General features: G+C 40.1%; 1 long non-coding RNA gene across 1 annotated transcript in view; it reads left to right on the forward strand.

Moving 5' to 3' along the window:
• The window catches only part of LOC113910229, a 29972-nt gene extending 17251 nt beyond the window's left edge, over positions 1 to 12721 (forward strand). Inside the window, exon 3 of the long non-coding RNA XR_003515983.1 lies at positions 12602 to 12721. This is a non-coding gene — a long non-coding RNA (uncharacterized LOC113910229). The remainder of the gene's footprint in view (positions 1 to 12601) is intronic.
• Positions 12722 to 14757: the final 2036 nt, after the last annotated feature.

A 14757-nucleotide genomic window follows, 5' to 3' on the forward strand; every position in this document is an offset into this window, starting at 1 on the left:
ACAAGCATCTCAGTCATTTTGCCCAGGGGCTGAGGTAGCTCAGTGACTTTCTGCACACTCCCCAGTTATTCATTGATTAAGGGCTGTTGGAAGAAGGGAGGATACATTAATTCTTCCAGAACTTCCAGACTTTCCCATATATGAACAGAAGGGGTCTCGTAGTCGGAGGAAAAAACCTCCAACAATGAGTCAAAGGTGCTGGCAGTTGGAAGTTGACTAAGTATGTATGGGTGTGGTTAAGTGCTGGAGGATATAGGCAGGTATCAAAGGTATCTGGTTCATTTTATACACAACTCTCATGACTCTTATTCCATCTTACAGAAGAGGAAATGGAGCAAGGAGGGGCGGAATCCTTGCCAAGTCCCACGGCTTTTCTGGATCAGAGCTGGGATTGAAAACCCAGTGATACTATGAAATAAAATTTATCGTATAGGATCATTGTGAAGGTTAACTAGACATAAATGTACCTAGTAAGTAGTGAGCACACAGAAGTTAATAGGTATCCCATAATTGTCATACTCTCCTACGCCTGGAGTTTTCCAGCAAGACACGGGACACCATGGCATATACAGGACCTGGGGTTGGGCCCTATGTCCTAATCTCAGCAATACCAACAAATAACAATGATCTGGAACAGTGCAATAAATCTACTTGTTTTTGTGTGTGCAGTGGTAAACAGAAAGAGACCAAAAAGTTACTGTTCTTCCTCCGTAAATACAATTTTGATGATAGAAGAAAATTTCAAAAACAAAATTTGAGATTTCTTACTTAGAAATCTCAAAATTAACAAAAAATTAAGTCACCCAAATTCTTTTATGTGACTATTAATATTTTTGTACTCTCTCTTTTATTCTCTTTCTCACACACACACACCTCCTTTTCCTGGTTGTTATCATAGTTTATGTATATTGCTATATGCAGTATTTTAATACAAGTTAGAAGGATGTAAGAAAGCATCTGCCTCTTTACACCTTTGCCAATCCAGTGTGTAAGCAAATTTTTAAAACCTTTTCTGTCTGATGAAAAGGGTACTTCACTATAATTTCTCTTACTTGTAAGATTGAATATCTTTGCATATGTTTAAGAGTCATTGCTATTTTCTTTCTTTAAAAATATGCATTTTCCATTGAGGAAGGCAGAATTCTAAGATGAGAACTCATCTCACCTGACAATTTCATTGATTTCAACCTTGTGAAGCCTTGAACAGAGAACCCAGCTTCACCACGTGAGACTTCTGATCTACACAGCTATGAGAAAACAAATGATGTTTTATGCTGCTAAGTTTGTGTTAATTTATTACACAGCAATAGAAAAGTAGTGTATCCATGTTTCTACATAGCTTCCATATTTATTCTTCATATTATTGCAGAATATGCCATCAGTGACACCTGATATAATTAACTGTTTCCTTACAGTTGAACATTTGGGTCACTTTTAATTTTTTGCTGTTATAAATACTGCAGTGACAAATAGGTTCACACACATAGCTTTACCCATTTTTTTATTATTTAATGCTTATTTTATCTGCTTTTATATCGAACAGATAATATATTACTGGTTTCAAAATTCAAATATACAAAATGATAAAAACTGAAGAATTTTCTTCTCTCTTCCATGCCTTGGCTATTCACTTTGCTAAGCTCCAAACAATCCAAGTATTAAATTATTTTGAATACTTCTAGAGATATTTATGCCTGAATGATAGCATACAATGTCCACTGTTCTGTACCTTGCTTTTTCACTAAACAATATATTTTGAAGATTGGTGTATATCAGCACCTAAAAAATAGACTCTCTGTACCAAATAGCATTCTATTATATAAATGTACCACCATTTACTTAACATTTTTGTTATTTAACCATAAATACACAATAATTTATTCTGTTGTATAAATGCACCATCATTTATTGATTGATGAACATGTAGGGTTTTTTTTGAATTTTGTTCCTGGTCATCACACAAGATAATATGGAATAATTCCCATGAGGACAACCAGAAAAGCTAGCTAAATGTTATATCTATCTATCTATATCTATATCTATTTATATCTACCTGAAGTAGTGGAGGGTTAAACAGAGAGAAGGAATTACTTGGTGAGGAGTTGAGGGGAGGGGAGACCCAAAGACTGTGAGCCCCACCTCTGAGGGTGTTTTAGACCTGGGCAAGAAGAATGCGGAGGACTTTGTGACAACCTCATGGGACCACAAGGAGTTATGGACACTCCAAGGTGACCCCTCAACTTTAGGCTGGGACTCCAAAGGGATAAACCCCAAAAATGAATGAATCCTAAGTGGCAAGCCCTCACAGGGACTGATCACCATCTCTTAATTCCTGAAATTGGAATGAGATGATTCAAGATTGCTAATAGCTCTTGGAATGTAACCACAATCGGCTTCACATTATTTTTAGAAACAATTTTACAAATAGAAAGCCCAGCCACCAAAACCAACCAACCAAACAACAGGCACGTTAAGGAATCCTGACCACCTGAAGAAAAATTAATAGAAACAAAAGGAAATAAACACAGATCCACAGGGTTCCCAGGAATTCAGAGACTAACTTGAAACTCCTCATTGTTACTATGCCCAAGGCAATAAAGGAAGAGAACACATTTTCAGCGGAGGATTGGAAACAATAGTTTGCAATCTTTGCTCTTAGAAATGGGGTAGCGGTGACTATACTTGTCCAGGTATTTTTGTAGAAGGAATATGTAGATGTGCGATTTCTGTGTCAAAAATATTTGCAATTGTAATTTTGATAGCTACCGATGAATTGTTCTCCCTAGAGGTGCTACCAATTTACATTCTTACCAGCAGTGTAGGAAAATGGCTGTTTCCCTACATTCTTGACAACCCATGTATTAACAAGTGTTTAAAGTATTTCCTAATATGTTGGGGGGGGATGGTATCTCACTGTAATTTTTATTTGCATTTATCTTCTAAAACATTTGAACACAATTATATATATTTAAGGGCTATTATTTTTTCTCTAAATACCCCTTTAATTTTTCTATTGGATTGTTGATCTTTTTCTTAATGTTTATGGGAGTTTTTTATATATTTGGGGAATTGGTCCTTGTTTTCTAAGATATAAATTGCAAATCTTTTTCTCATTTTGCCCTTGAGAATTCTGACTTTGGTTACTGTGGATTTTGATGTGTCCCAATTTTTTATTGTCAAATTTTCACATTTTTTTGTTTCATTACTTCTGGTTTTTATGTCATGTTTAGGAAGACCTTTGCCCCTTAGAGATTATGTATAAAAAATCACGATAATGTTTTCTTGCACTTATATGGTTTCATTCAACTAGACTTTTCTTTCAGTGGCCATCTAGTTATTTTGTATCATTTATTAAATAATCCTTCTATTCCTCACTAATTTGAAATGCCACCTTTATCATATACTTAATGTCTACACAGGGACCATTTTTTTGAGTTGTTTTCTGTTTCCTGGGTCTTTCTATTCATCTACCTGTGATATAGTTTGCAAATTATTTGGCTTTATACAATATGTTAACATCTATTAAAGGTTGGCCCTTCTCAGTACTCCTCTTTTTTAGAATTGCCCTGGATATCCTTATTTATTCTTTTGTATTGGCTTTGGAATTTGCTCTTTGTTTCCCAAATAAACCTGTTGGTATATTTACTAAAATGACACTACACTTATAGAGTGATTTAGAAAGTACTGACATCAATTCTTTCCATCCAGGATCATGATATGCCTTGTCATTTGATCAAGTCTTCATTTTGTCTCTCAGAAGAATCTTACAGTTTTCTGTGGTGGCTAAATGGGGTGTCTCTAGATTGGATGGGGACCCCAAAATGTGGGGTGACAATTGGGTAGAAGCCGTGTCATGGACGGTGAAAGAATTCACCCAAGGTAGAACAAAGGGGATAGAAGTGTACTGAATACACCCCAAGGGAGCTGTGCGCCGGACAGTAGTGGAGAGGCTGTTTGCCATGAGGTGGGGGGTGGGGGCTGCTTTTAAAAGGGGGAAGATGAGGAGGTAGGGTGACATAGGGAATCTTCCCTTTTTTGGGAACTATGCTTACTTGTAAGTAGCCCATTGGTTATTTGGGGCCTATGGATATTTTGAGGTGGATCTTCCGGGGCGGGGGGGGGGGGGGGGGCTGTGTGTATTCAGTCAGGTGGCCCTTTCTGCATTCCATTGCTCAAGGCTTTCGCCTAAACATGGCCTCTCTATTTTCTTTCTCTAGATCTTAAACACTAATGGTAAGTTTGTTTTTGTTTTTGTCCCATTGTGGTTGGAGACTTTTTTCTTTATACCTACAAACTAGTTTTGATTCTACCTGAAGGGCTACTAATTTGAGGATTTGAAATGTGTGCCCTGTCTTCTTAGCAAATTTGCCTTATTCTTTGTAATATAAAAAATTACCAAAAAAAAGTACAAAAAATTTAAAAATCTTTTTCAGTTGATTCTCTTTGGTTTTTCAAATATACAGTAAAATAATAAATATTACTTATTTTTAATTTTTACACCTTTAATTTTTTTCTTTTGCTTAACTATATAGGATTATACCTACAGAATTAAAGTTAAATAGCAGTGCTGATCATTATCATTAAATGACAAAATGGGGCTATTGGTTCAAGTAAAATACACCTTTTATGATTTTGGTAAGTGAGAAAGTTACCCTATGGTTTTAATTTACATTAATTCTATTACTAGCAAGTTTTAACCTTTTTTTTCTTTTTGTTTAATTTTTTCTTTTGGACCTCCAGTACTGGGCTTGAGTTGATCATATTGCTTAGTTCATGGAACATTTTCATCTATGGGCCATATGGGCTCCCTCTTATTTTAAAATTATTTATTCCCAGTTTTCACTATTATCATTATTAGTCCATATTCCTAACCCCTTCCCATTATAGATTACCATCATCATGTATTTAAAGTGGATTGCTTTGTTTTGGGTTGTATATGTTATTGCAAAATATCTTTTGCTTTGTGTACATGTATTATTCATTTACATAAATGGTCTTGTATCATGTGTCTCAGTAAGTACTGTTGCTATGTGAAAATCTGATTTGTAGCTTGTACTGCCATACTAAATTTCCTGGGATGTGTGCATCATATTATCTATTCATGCTCCAATTGATGGATGCTCAGATTGCCTCTGACTCCCTGCCAAATTCTCTTAGCTCCTCCGATGTTATGTGAGAATTTCTTTGGGGTATTCACTCAGGATCTTGGGTTATATGCATATAAAGTCAGTAATGCCAGCTAGCTCTTCAGAGTGGCAGCACCAGTCTGTATTCCTATGAACAGAGCATGAGAGCTCTTAGACCCCCCACACCCCCCAATATCTGTATGAAAGATTTCCCATATGCTTGTCCCTTGCATTTTAATTTCTCCTGTCTATTCATTGTTCATATGTTTTATCTACATATTCATTTTAATATAGCATACATATTCTTTATAAAACAGATACACCAATTTCACCTTATTGCTAGGTAGGTTTCTCAATATATTATTTATGTTTGAAAGATTTGTGATGTTCCTTCAGGCATTACGATTTTACGATTTAAAAGACATTTAAAAATCATTTCTATCAAGAGTTTCTACTTTTTGTAAGAGGGATTTACTTTTAATTTTCCAACAAGCTGCTTGTCTAAATACAACAGAGAAGTAGCTGAGAATTCTAAAAAAAATACTGGAACAGGGATGAGGAGGGGCCAGGAAGTCAATGTAGGCACAGCAATCATTTTAGAAATATATTTACTCACTCATTTAATAAACAGCTACTAAACTTATGAGCTGAGCACTGTAATAAATGTTGATGATACAGAGATGAGTAAGACAGTCACCTCCCTTAAAAAACACATGACCAGTGGAGGAGAGAGGCATGTAAAAACAGATGAATTGCAAGTATAACTACAGAAACATTAGCAAAGCCCTGGGGACACAGGTTTCTTCCATTATGTGACTCAGGTTTTCCAGTGTTAAATTAATGTGTTTATTATATTGATGACACATTTTCAGAGTCATATTAGGGGAGAGAAAAATAAAAGAGAGATGAATCCATTGATTGTTGGATTTAGTCAACAAATATTTACCAAATGACTTGTTCTGTCAGGGTCACAAAAGTGAGCAAATGTTAAATGATAACCTTCAAAGGACAAAAAAATTGTTGTCTGATTTTAAAGCTCCCAGGAGCAGTCATTCACTGTGATTCATATACCATGATGAGCCGGAATATTTAACATATTCCTTAGTCATCTGTGTTGCACGTCGGACATCATATGTGTGTATACTTGGGAGTAAGCACTTCAGTTTCGTTCGTCGTGGCTATGTAATGCTAATTCCATCTTGTTCTACTAAGGATGAGCAAAGGTATATTCAAAAGAAGACATGTTTCCATAAGGCAGGTGATTCTGCTTGCACGGATGGTGACCTGACCTCTTCAGGATGTCCTCAGGCAGAGATGTAATGCATAAAGTCAATCCTCTTCAGTGATTTTCCAGTACTACCCCCAGGTGGAGGGTAGTGGGTGCATGTAGATTTAATGGTATGTGATGGCAGAGGTTGGTTGTGAAAAGTGTGTAAAGAATTGTAAAAGCTAGAGGTGATAGAGATTTTTAAATTAGATACAGTCATTTTGTTTCTAAGGTGATAATGAGGTCTTTTAAAGCCCAGAGATTCTAGGAAGAGCAATTTTGGACTCTTCTTTCGTTAAATCCCCTTGAGGAAATGTATAGGACCCTGAGGTTGCCTCCCATCATCCATTCCCTAATTATGGAGCAGCCCAAGGTTTAGATGTGACTGACTCCATCGGTAAATCAACTGCAATAATCCCATCCTCCTTCCCATGTTGCCTGGTTCATCGGCAGCCAGAGAAGCCTTCATGGAAGAGGAGAATCAAGTTAGACTTTGAAGACAGAGTAGAATTTTGATAAGTGGAGAACAAATTACGGGCAAAAGTGAAGGAACAAGAATATTCAAGGTTTCTTCAGGTATGGTGAGCAAACCTTTTTTAACTAGAGCAAAATGTTATACTGTCTTTATCTCCCAGAGCTACCCAGGTGATTAAACTCAGTTCTTGCATTTAGTAAGCAATTATTGAATGGTGAGTAGTGTGGTACTAAGTAATAGACAGGCTTCAAAGGAAGTTACCTCAAGCTTGAGAAACCCCACAGCAAAGGTAAACCCATTGATTTTAGAGCCAAAAAGACCTAAGATGTAATCTAATACAATCCATTCATTTTCAAGTCACACAAACAGACACCCAGATAGCTTAAGTGAATGGAAGCAGCAAAGTACACAGGAAAAAAAACAAGTTGTTAGAGTCATTTAAACTCTTTTACTTTCATTTCCATCAGCAGAAAGGTGACAGTAATAGCACAAGAAGCTGTCACTGCTGTCCAGGGACACAGCATATGCAAAGCGCCAGGCACAAAAAAGATACTAAGTAAATATTCCCTTTCATTTTCTTTCTTCCCTTTATTGATAGCAACATAGAAATTCTATGGCAGAGTTAGGAATAACTCTACTTGACTCCCAGGACAGCTCCCTCCTGCACAGTACAGCAGTCCACTGTTAGAATCTCATTGGAAGGAACCACAAAGGCCTCCAACTTTCTCCAAAGAGGAGGAGCTATCTTCAAAAACTCTTATCTAGTTTTCTCATGCATGCACCAATCTCATTTTCTTCTCTAAACACGTGAATGCCTTGATTCTGAATCCCGACTCCTGTAGGAATATTCTTCTTCCTCCTTTCCACCTGTCCAAATCCTCTCATTCACTCATTTATTCATTCAGACATTCAGTCTGCATGGAGTCAGGGAGTCATCAAACCTTTATTGAGTACTTATTATGTGGCAGGCACTGGGATAGGAGTTGAGATTATGGCACCAAAGAGAATAGTCCTTCCTTCAGGGAGTCTAGCAGGGGCAGTCTGGTTTAAGCACAGATATGCTCACACCAGGAAAGTTAAGGGATGTTGTTGTAAAGGTATGGGCATGATATCTTGGGAACATTGGACAGGGAAGACGAGGTGTGCCTGAAAGTCTCTGTCATTATTCTTACTGCAATTACACACCCGTCATATTCTTCTCTACCTCCCATTATACATGGAGATGGCCACACACAACAACAGAGCCCATAAGTACATATACTGCTTACTATTAGTGCAGTGATATCAACATGTAGATAGGTATAGGGTGTGTATCTAGCCAGAAAGGACCAAGGCAGTCCAATCAAGGTACCTCAGGTTTATCTAGAAAAGCAGTGGGTCATGCCCAGGGCTAGAGGATGGATAATTCCATCACTAACAAACTTTAGTAAGGGCCTCCTACAGTGTTTCTAAATCTTGGTTGCACATCGGAATTATCTGGGGAGCATTTGAAAAATAGAGATGCCGAAACCCTATCTTAGCCTTATAGAAGCAGGATCTTTTGAGATGAAGCACGGGCATATATGGATTTTTAAGTGACATGTGGTTGATTCTGATGATTAATTAGTAGGCGTTGGAAGCACTGGTCTATCTTGTGCCAGACATTTGCAGAGCACTGAGAATACACAAGCAGTCCTATTCATGCCTTAGAAGATAAGTCTCTATCCTAGAAAGACTGAGTCAGGTGGGAGAGACAGGCAAGCAAAGATAAACAATCAACCAGATAAGTTCTCAGATACAAAGTGATGTTGGAGAACCGAGCTGAGAAGGACCAACATACTTCCGGGAAGCAGGGAAAGCTTCCTAAGGAATGTTGCATTTGAGATGAGATATAAAGGATGAGCAGGAGTCTCCCAAATGAAGGAGGTGTGGAAGGAGATCCCAGGTGCAGGACGGAGCCTCTAGCTCCCACAGGGCTTAGCCAGTAGGTCAGGTGATCTGCAGGGAAGTCTGAGGGAGAAGGATTAGGGAACGTCTATCCTGGGACCGGACTCTTAGGTGTGTTTGAGCTGGAGACGGTAATGTGCTGGATTGCATCACTGATTTATAGCTTTTTCATAGACCATTTTATTTCTTTCAACTAGACCTTGTACCTAGAATACAGTCAAAAACAGAACTTGCAATGGGAATGTACGAGAAGGGCAACAATTCCCTCAAATTTGAAGTCAAAGGAAGGCTTTCCTTGGTAAGCCTACGGAATTCAGTGGAGTGATCATAAGGAGGGGGAAGGGCAAGAAGGGGCGGGGTCATGCAGCAAGGGAAAGGCATGGAGATGGGAGCAAGGTCTGCACATTCTAGGACCTTCAGGGTCAGTGTGGCTGGGGCGAAGCACTGGGGGAAAGGCAGTGGCCAGGGATAAGGTCGGGGAGGAAGGTGTGCTCCATCCAGGCTTTTGAAAGGCTTCTGATGCTCTGGGGCAATATAGACTTCACTCGTTGGCATTGGCAAATCCTGGTTATTTTATGCAGAGCAGTGACAGGGTCGTCTTTCCTTTGCTGAAAGGTCATTCTGAGCATATGTATATTTTCTTTCTCCAACAGAATTGTAAGCTTGCTGTCAACAGGGATCATATCTTGACTTTTTTTTTTTTTTTTGGTATCACCAACAGTGCTTAGCAGAGCAAGAGCAAGGGACACATGTTGAGATGTCAATAGTTAATGGAGTCACTAATTATTTGAGCAGCACAAACCCATACTCAAGTTAATGTTATAATACAGATATTATATCCCATGTGGTACCTGATACTTAGAGACCTCAGGCAATCTTAAGCTATGCTTCTTAACGTAACATGCACACAAATCACCTGAGGATCTTGTTAAAAGAGGATTCTGATTTCTTACCATGAGAGACGATAGACTCTGAAAAACAAACTGAGGGTTCTAGAGGGGAGGAGCGTAGGGGGATGGGTTAGCCTGGTGATGGGTATTAAAGAGGGCACGTTCTGCGTGGAGCACTGGGTGTTATGCACAAACAATGAATCACGGAACAGTACATCAAAAACTAATGATGTAATATATGGTGATTAACATAACAATAAAAACATTAAAACAAAAGAGGATTCTGATTTCTTATGTCTTTGGTGGGGCCTGAGATTTTGCATTTCTAACAAGCTTCCAGATGCTGCTGCTGCTGCTGATTTAGATTTCTACACTTTGAGTGATAGGGATCTTGAGATGCGGCCCCCTTATCTGGAAGAGTTCCAGTGGCGGGGTCATCTGTGAACTGTGGAATGTTCTACAGGGATTATGGAAGTAGAGAGGCTTCATCTTGAGAGGCTAAGACTCCAGACAGCTTCCTGGGGACTGGTTTGGAGGACAACATGTCTTTGAGGCCCTGTGGGTAGATATTGATGTTATTTGCCTTTAAAGATGCTTCTGGTGCCACGGCCAGTTTCTTCCTTGCACTACTAGTATTGAATTACAAAGAAAATCCATTAGTAACAGTAGAGTTGATAATAGATTAGCAGATTAAGTCAGAGGGCTCTAAAAACAGCGTGCTATTAGCGTGTCATTTGTTTAGGTCTATGTAGAATAGAGTTTTTCTCAGGAATTTTCAAGTTTGAAATTTGATTACGGGCCACTTTGTAATTTCTTGATATTTTCCTCTTTTCTCCTCTGTGAAAACAATACTCATGGCCAGGTGATGGCAAGCTGGAAGTCCCTCAGGCCTCACTAGCTGGTAGGCATAAAGATGGCCACATTGGGTAGGCTGAAGTCTGGCAGCTTGCTGCCACTCATCACTATGAACAGGGTCTTAGTCTTCATTTTGAAGTTTCCTTGACCTTTCTTCTGACTCTCAGAGAAGCCCCAGGCCACATCTCCCTCCTTCCCAATGTTAGTGTGCACTGTTGCCTGTGCTTGCATCTTTCAGCCATGGACCCACCATGGCTGCTCCATCTCAGACAGCTCCCCATGACACTGCCAGTCTCCTTTGTTTCCACTCTATGCATGGCTATGGCCATTGCTCGCTTGGACCAAAGCTGGGAGATAGTCCAGGGTAGCAGCAAACAGACTTATCTTTGGAGACAGAATGCCACATATCAGCTGTGTGATTGTGCACGTTCTCTAACCACCCTAAACCTTAGATTTCTTACCTGTAAAATGTGGTTAACTGCAGTTCTCTAATCTCAAGATTGTTGAGATAATAAGGTAATCCACCTAAGCTCCTAACTCTATTCCTGGCTGAGTAAACATTGACCGTTATCCTCACTGCTTTTCTCTATCACTGTGGTTCTGGCCTGGGCAAGCTTCATTCTTCTTTCAGCATAGCTGAGACCAGTTAAGTTTTCATGACATGGCCAATGGCTCTGGGATGAGAAAAGGCTATTAAATCAGGGGGAAATACAACTGTTATTTGACGTGGAGACACTTAGGCATGAGAGACCCAAGTGCATTCTCCTGGGGTCCCTCTCAGGGGCCTCCTGGCATGCCTCCAGGGCTATCTTTCTGTGTCAGAAGACATTTGTCCTGCAAGAGAATGTTTTTGAACTTATCTAGACTCCTTTGAGTCTAGGCTCAGGGATGAGTTTTGTCATCCTGGGCTCCATTTAGTTTTCCAGCATCAACTCCTTCTTGAGGTTACTGACATTAAGGAACCTCCACTCCCTAGAAAGAGAGCCTTTATCCTACTCTGGGGTGTCACCTTACCTTGGAACAAAGGCCAATGCCTCTTTCCCCCTCCCAGTCTTGCCCCAGGGTTCACTCTCTTTCCTTAATGCAGAGGAAAATTGAACTCTTGACTCAACTCATACTTAATCTCTATTCAGGCTCCCATGAGAGATAATCTCATATAATAACAATAATAATAGCAACAAAAATAATTTTTCTCTTGTTTTCCTTGCCCCACTGCCTCTAAAATGATCTTTTTTTTTTTTAAGATTTTATTTATTCATGAGAGACAAAGAGAGAGAGAGAGAGAAGCAGAAGAAGCAGGCTCCCAAGGAGCAGGGAGCCCGATGTGGGACTTGATCCCAGGACCCTGGGATCATGACCTGAGCCGAAGGCAGACGCTTAACCATCTGAGCCACCCAGGCACCCTAAAATGATCTTTCTTAAACATGCATCTTATTATTCCACTTTCTGCTTAAAGCCATTGTGCCTTCCCTGGCACTTAGGTGACAAAATCTATGTTAGCATAAGCAGCTCTTTATATGTGCTGGTCTTTTGTCCTGAGATGCTCTTTGTTCTTTTGTTTTCTCAGAGAATGCCTATTCTGCCATCATGGCCCGCCTCAAATCTGACTTCCTCTGTGGATTCTTCTTGAAACCTAGCTGCATTCCCTATCCCAGATGTCAGCCAGGATCTCTCCTCCAGGCCCCCTTGACACTCTACACCTTATTCCATCACATGACAACGTATACGATAGTTCACTTCCAGCTCCAACTCCCCTCTGTCAAAAGGAGCTCCGTGAGAGAGTCTCTAGTCACAGGAGTGGCAGTGAATGAACTAAGGCTTACCTTACATTTTGTCTCCTCTCTCTTCTGACCCTTACTAGGGGTCTGTGAGACAAGTAGGACACATATTACTGTGATCTCTGCTTTATATATGAGAAAAGGAGTTTCCAACAGGTAAGTGACTGGTTCCTGGTCACCTCATCAGCTGAGTGAGAAGAGGGGGAAGTAAACCCAGACTGAGTTCTTTGGACTGTCATTCCAATGCCCCTTTTCACTACTTCTGATTGCTTCCATTTTGACAGAAACTAAACCCTGGTAGGAAAAGGGTCTCAAGGAAGACAAGGCATGTGACCAAGGAAGACTGAGGGAGATGGCGACCTGCTGAGGAGCCAGAGCAGCAGAATCCCTGGGACTCACAGGTAAGGCTATTGGGTGTGATGAGAACTGTGGCGTGTCCAGTTGGCTTTTGGGACTTGGGGGAAGATGCTCTTTGATGAAGACTAGGTAGATGGGAATGGAGATAAAGAGAAACACCATGGAAACGAGTTTTATGCAAAATCAGATCACAGTCAAAATCTGGTCTCAGGCACCACCTCACAGAGGGTCGTTCCTTTCCAGCAGCCCTCTGGATGGCTCTAAGTGATTAATTTTATGAAAGTCTTGAACTGCTGCTAAGAGTCCTTTTTAAACCTGAAAGCAAAACAAACAAACATGAAGCCCTACAGAGCCGAGAATAAGCTCCGAGAGAGTGAGAGCATTGGAAATACTTACTGGGATGAAGAAGGGGATCACAGTGTACCTTGTTTCCAACCCCACCAGCATTGTCAGCTCACCCACCTGCAAGTCCTGTGGGCGGTCTGAGTTTGGCTGGGGGGACTAGGGGGCGTTGCAGGGAAGATGCCAGGATGGGAGGGCTCAGAGCTATTTCAGACTCAAGGCTAACATTCACGGAGACCTTGAGTTACGTCATGAAAACTGTCTGGACTTTAGGCCCCCTTATGCCAAATGCGGTTTCCAGAAAAAGGATCCGCCACATATTTGGAAGCCCATCAACCAAAAGTCGTCTCGTCACTTTCGTGTATGAGATCTTTTCATTTGTGAAGAGTATATTATTTTGCTTAATTATGGGCTTAGAGGAGATGGCATAGAGCAGCGGAAAAAGCATGAGCTGGGAGTCAGAGCGACCTGGGTCTGAATCATGGCCCTGCCATCCGCCAGCTGTGGGGCCCTGACTTGGTGGGCCTCTGTCTCCCTGTATATGAGTGGAGAATAATCTTGTAATAATGACCTATATTATAGGGCAGTTGTTAGGATTGGATTGTTCATGCATGTCAAGAATCTTGTCTTATTCTACTATTTAGATATTTAGTAATCAGTAACTAGTATTAATAAAATGTCTGACCTGTAACAGTCACATTCGGTAAATGAGGTTTCATGTTCACTCCAGAAATATATAGAGAGTGGTATGTTATATATAATCTTCTTTTGCTGGTAAAATATACTGTTTATATTAAATTTCCATTTCCCAGTGCAATTTACTGTTATTTCATATCAAAACACCTCCCCGTGCTCACCTTTCCTTCTTAGACGGAGGCTCATTGGTGCCCCACACGTGCTGATTTTCAGCACCTAGACAATTGGTTGTTTTTAAATACTTATAGTTTATTTATAATCATCTATGCCATGATTAATTATGCTTTTCTTAAGGAAGAGTGCATCCAGAGAGGAGATAGGGTTATCTCTATCAGTCACTCACTGCCCAAGACTTGAGCTTCACCGCCAGTATGGGGATAATATTTAACCCATGTATCTTACAAAGGTGTTTTTTTTTCCCCCCTGAAAGAAAAACCAGGTAAGATCATAAGTGGGAAAGAATTTTCTACATTATAACAGATGTGTAAATTTGAGCTGTGATATGGTTTGCTATAGATCCTTTTGCAGCAGATAGGAAACTTCTTTGTGCTCTGGCCACCTGCCTGGGAGTCACCTTGCAGTTACTTAGAGCCTCTCAGCACCACTGGATGTTAGGAGATTGGGCAACTTTCTTGAGTAATTGTCTCCTCTGACTCACATTACTTGCAGTCCCCCTAGTGACCTGTGTACTACCCAGGATGAGCAAGGAATTTCTTCTTTGGAGTTGTTTAAGGAATATCCCCAAACTTTCAGCATAGTCTTGTTTTACACAACTTCTAGTACTACCTACCTCAGTGGCCACAGAACAAATCTGTACAGCTGTTGGATTCGGGTTTGCTGAAACAGATTCTGAGTGCATACTGCGGGAAGGACATAGAATCTCCACTCTAATGAGATTCTTTTCATGGATACCCATCTCTCCTTAAGGCCCATTTGGGGTGGAAGAGCACAGTTAATACATAGCATGAGTACCAACAAATCATCAAGAGATAACTTTTAGGTGTACTTGACCATCTTTCCTTACTTTCTCTGGTTTCTGATCTCT

Source organism: Zalophus californianus, chromosome 4 (genome assembly GCF_009762305.2).
Source record: "Zalophus californianus isolate mZalCal1 chromosome 4, mZalCal1.pri.v2, whole genome shotgun sequence".
In the NCBI taxonomy this organism is placed as follows: domain Eukaryota; kingdom Metazoa; phylum Chordata; class Mammalia; order Carnivora; family Otariidae; genus Zalophus; species Zalophus californianus.